The sequence below is a fragment of the Oryzias latipes genome, chromosome 3 (genome assembly GCF_053564925.1).
Source record: "Oryzias latipes strain Hd-rR chromosome 3, Olatipes_Hd-rR_3.1".
NCBI lineage: Eukaryota > Metazoa > Chordata > Actinopteri > Beloniformes > Adrianichthyidae > Oryzias > Oryzias latipes.
Window position 1 is genome coordinate 4,760,001 of NC_136239.1, and position 5,000 is coordinate 4,765,000.

The following is a 5,000-nucleotide window of genomic DNA, read 5'->3' on the forward strand; positions in this document are numbered from 1 at the left end:
CAGGTTAAAAAGCATTCATCCCATGATGGAAGACATGTATAAAGAAAATGATACTTAAATGTGCCTATCTGAATATTTTTTGTAGTTAATTCATAGTGAATCCGGTAACAGACAAAAACACGCTGCATGACAAGGCCTGTACTTGTACTAACAAACGACAATGAGAAGGCAAGAAGCTCCCTGCTACGTTCCATTGTGATGCATCCAGTCGCATCTTGAAGGAGATCCAATACGCCTTGGTGGTCTTTGTCCGAAATGGCATGGTGCTCACAACTTTATTTGTGTTAAATGTTTGTAAAGTTTAAGTGCAAGGGACTTGTATCGTTGTCGGCAGGATTTGAACCTACGCTGGGAGACCCCAATGGCTTTCTAGTCCATCGCCTTAACCACTCGGCTACAACAACACACACAACTATACAGCGTTTGGTTCCTTCACTCCCAATGGATTCTGTCGTAGGCTGAAATTAGAGCTTGGATTTAAGCTTGGATTTAAAACTCAGTTTATCCGATGGTCATGCACTAAGGCCTTAAAGACCAACTCCAATGAAAATGGTGTCTTTAACACGTTAAAAAGCATTCATTCAATGATGGAGGACATGTATAAAGAAAATGATACTTAAATGTGCCTATCTGAATATTTTTTGTAGTTAATTCATAGTGAATCCGGTAACAGACAAAAACACGCTGCATGACAAGGCCTGTACTTGTACTAACAAACGACAATGAGAAGGCAAGAAGCTCCCTGCTACGTTCCATTGTGATGCATCCAGTCGCATCTTGAAGGAGATCCAATACGCCTTGGTAGTCTTGGTCCGAGCTGGCATGGTGCTCACAACTTTATTTGTGTTAAATGTTTGTAAAGTTTAAGTGCAAGAGACTTGTATCGTTGTCGGCAGAATTTGAACCTAGGCGGGGAGACCCCAATGGATTTCAAGTCCATCGCCTTAACCACTCGGCCACAACAACACACGAAACTCTACAGCGTTTGGTTCCTTCACTGCCAATGGATTCTGTCGTAGGCGGAAATTAGAGCTTGGATTTAAGCTTGAAGGCCTGTACTTGTACTAACAAACGACAATGAGAAGGCAAGAAGCTCCCTGCTACGTTCCATTGTGATGCATCCAGTCGCATCTTGAAGGAGATCCAATACGCCTTGGTAGTCTTGGTCCGAGCTGGCATGGTGCTCACAACTTTATTTGTGTTAAATGTTTGTAAAGTTTAAGTGCAAGAGACTTGTATCGTTGTCGGCAGGATTTGAACCTACGCGGGGAGACCCCAATGGATTTCTAGTCCATCGCCTTAACCACTCGGCCACAACAACACACGAACCTATACACCGTTTGGATGCTTCACTGCCATTGGTTTCTGTCATAGGCGGAAATTCATTTCCAAGCTGACTACAGAAAAATACAATTCCTGTTTTAGCAAAAATCATTGGGATAAATTTGCTGTTAATTAAAACAAGGGATCATTTCAAAAAAGGAAAATATGACAACCATTTTACCACCTTGCCCAATTTCATTTCCCCAACAACCACACATTGTTTCCTCAAACACAACGCCTAAAAATTTGCCTTAAATCTAAAGAATTTTGTAAATTTCTAGCATACTTGGCTAACATTTATCTTCATTCTAATGTTCAAACATAACCCTAATGAAAAATGAAAGATTCTGTTGAGAGCTTGGATTTAAAACTCAGTTTATCCGATGGTCAAGCACTAAGGCCTTAAAGACCAGCTCCAATGAAAATGGTGTCTTTAACATGTTAAAAAGCATTCATCCAATGATGGAGGACATGTATAAAGAAAATGATACTTAAATGTGCCTATCTGAATATTTTTTGTAGTTAATTCATAGTGAATCCGGTAACAGACAAAAACACGCTGCATGACAAGGCCTGTACTTTTACTTTCAAACGACAATGAAAAGGCAAGAAGCTCCCTGCTACGTTCCATTGTGATGCATCCAGTCGCATCTTGAAGGAGATCCAATACGCCTTGGTGGTCTTTGTCCGAAATGGCATGGTGCTCACAACTTTATTTGTGTTAAATGTTTGTAAAGTTTAAGTGCAAGGGACTTGTATCGTTGTCGGCAGGATTTGAACCTACGCGGGGAGACCCCAATGGCGTTCTAGTCCATCGCCTTAACCACTCGGCCACAACAACACACGAAACTATACTGCGTTTGGTTCCTTCACTGCCAATGGATTCTGTCGTAGGCTGAAATTAGAGCTTGGATTTAAGCTTGGATTTAAAACTCAGTTTATCCGATGTTCATGCACTAAGGCCTTAAAGACCAACTCCAATGAAAATGGTGTCTTTAACATGTTAAAAAGCATTCATCCCATGATGGAAGACATATATAAAGAAAATGATACTTAAATGTGCCTATCTGAATATTTTTTGTAGTTAATTCATAGTGAACCAGTAACAGACAAAAACACGCTGCATGACAAAGCCTGTAATTGTACTAACAAACGACAATGAGAAGGCAAGAAGCTCCCTGCTACATTCCATTGTGATGCATCCAGTCGCATCTTGAAGGAGATCCAATACGCCTTGGTGGTCTTTGTCCGAGCTGGCATGGTGCTCACAACTTTATTTGTGTTAAATGTTTGTAAAGTTTAAGTGCAAGGGACTTGTATCGTTGTCGGCAGGATTTGAACCTACGCTGGGAGACCCCAATGGCTTTCTAGTCCATCGCCTTAACCACTCGGCTACAACAACACACACAACTATACAGCGTTTGGTTCCTTCACTCCCAATGGATTCTGTCGTAGGCTGAAATTAGAGCTTGGATTTAAGCTTGGATTTAAAACTCAGTTTATCCGATGGTCATGCACTAAGGCCTTAAAGACCAACTCCAATGAAAATGGTGTCTTTAACACGTTAAAAAGCATTCATTCAATGATGGAGGACATGTATAAAGAAAATGATACTTAAATGTGCCTATCTGAATATTTTTTGTAGTTAATTCATAGTGAATCCGGTAACAGACAAAAACACGCTGCATGACAAGGCCTGTACTTGTACTAACAAACGACAATGAGAAGGCAAGAAGCTCCCTGCTACGTTCCATTGTGATGCATCCAGTCGCATCTTGAAGGAGATCCAATACGCCTTGGTAGTCTTGGTCCGAGCTGGCATGGTGCTCACAACTTTATTTGTGTTAAATGTTTGTAAAGTTTAAGTGCAAGAGACTTGTATCGTTGTCGGCAGAATTTGAACCTAGGCGGGGAGACCCCAATGGATTTCAAGTCCATCGCCTTAACCACTCGGCCACAACAACACACGAAACTCTACAGCGTTTGGTTCCTTCACTGCCAATGGATTCTGTCGTAGGCGGAAATTAGAGCTTGGATTTAAGCTTGAATTTAATACTCAGTTTTTCCGATGGTCATGCACTAAGGCCTTAAAGACCAACTCCAATGAAAATGGTGTCTTTAACATGTTAAAAAGCATTCATCCAATGATGGAAGACATGTATAAAGAAAATGATACTTAAATGTGCCTATCTGAATATTTTTTGTAGTTAATTCATAGTGAACCAGTAACAGACAAAAACACGCTGCATGACAAGGCCTGTACTTGTACTAACAAACGACAATGAGAAGGCAAGAAGCTCCCTGCTACGTTCCATTGTGATGCATCCAGTCGCATCTTGAAGGAGATCCAATACGCCTTGGTAGTCTTGGTCCGAGCTGGCATGGTGCTCACAACTTTATTTGTGTTAAATGTTTGTAAAGTTTAAGTGCAAGAGACTTGTATCGTTGTCGGCAGGATTTGAACCTACGCGGGGAGACCCCAATGGATTTCTAGTCCATCGCCTTAACCACTCGGCCACAACAACACACGAACCTATACACCGTTTGGATGCTTCACTGCCATTGGTTTCTGTCATAGGCGGAAATTCATTTCCAAGCTGACTACAGAAAAATACAATTCCTGTTTTAGCAAAAATCATTGGGATAAATTTGCTGGCAATTAAAACAAGGGATCATTTCAAAAAAGGAAAATATGACAACCATTTTACCACCATGCCCAATTTCATTTCCCCAACAACCACACATTGTTTCCTCAAACACAACGCCTCAAAATTTGCCTTAAATCTAAAGAATTTTGTAAAAATCTAGCATACTTGGCTAACATTTATCTTCATTCTAATGTTCAAACATAACCCTAATGAAAAATGAAAGATTCTGTTGAGAGCTTGGATTTAAAACTCAGTTTATCCGATGGTCAAGCACTAAGGCCTTAAAGACCAGCTCCAATGAAAATGGTGTCTTTAACACGTTAAAAAGCATTCATCCAATGATGGAGGACATGTATAAAGAAAATGATACTTAAATGTGCCTATCTGAATATTTTTTGTAGTTAATTCATAGTGAATCCGGTAACAGACAAAAACACGCTGCATGACAAGGCCTGTACTTGTACTAACAAACGACAATGAGAAGGCAAGAAGCTCCCTGCTACGTTCCATTGTGATGCATCCAGTCGCATCTTGAAGGAGATCCAATACGCCTTGGTGGTCTTTGTCCGAAATGGCATGGTGCTCACAACTTTATTTGTGTTAAATGTTTGTAAACTTTAAGTGCAAGGGACTTGTATCGTTGTCGGCAGGATTTTAACCTACGCGGGGAGACCCCAATGGATTTCAAGTCCATCGCCTTAACCACTCGGCCACAACAACACACGAAACTATACAGCGTTTGGTTCCTTCACTGCCAATGGATTCTGTCGTAGGCTGAAATTAGAGCTTGGATTTAAGCTTGGATTTAAAACTCAGTTTATCCGATGGTCAAGCACTAAGGCCTTAAAGACCAACTCCAATGAAAATGGTGTCTTTAACATGTTAAAAAGCATTCATCCCATGATGGAAGACATATATAAAGAAAATGATACTTAAATGTGCCTATCTGAATATTTTTTGTAGTTAATTCATAGTGAACCAGTAACAGACAAAAACACGCTGCATGACAAAGCCTGTACTTGTACTAAC

The 5,000-nt window shown here is 40.4% G+C and overlaps 5 non-coding genes across 5 annotated transcripts; all 5 read right to left on the minus strand.

Annotated features, from left to right (window-relative positions):
* Positions 1 to 884: 884 nt before the first annotated feature.
* Positions 885 to 966, minus strand: trnas-uga (transfer RNA serine (anticodon UGA)). The gene has a single exon. It is a non-coding gene; the product is annotated as a tRNA-Ser (tRNA).
* Positions 967 to 1,239: 273 nt separating this feature from the next.
* trnas-aga (transfer RNA serine (anticodon AGA)) lies at positions 1,240 to 1,321 on the minus strand. The gene has a single exon. It is a non-coding gene; the product is annotated as a tRNA-Ser (tRNA).
* A 1,884-nt stretch (positions 1,322 to 3,205) lies between these two features.
* On the minus strand, positions 3,206 to 3,287 carry trnas-uga (transfer RNA serine (anticodon UGA)). Its single transcript has one exon. It is a non-coding gene; the product is annotated as a tRNA-Ser (tRNA).
* Positions 3,288 to 3,766: 479 nt separating this feature from the next.
* Positions 3,767 to 3,848, minus strand: trnas-aga (transfer RNA serine (anticodon AGA)). Its single transcript has one exon. It is a non-coding gene; the product is annotated as a tRNA-Ser (tRNA).
* Positions 3,849 to 4,609: 761 nt separating this feature from the next.
* On the minus strand, positions 4,610 to 4,691 carry trnas-uga (transfer RNA serine (anticodon UGA)). Its single transcript has one exon. It is a non-coding gene; the product is annotated as a tRNA-Ser (tRNA).
* Between the last annotated feature and the right edge of the window lie 309 nt (positions 4,692 to 5,000).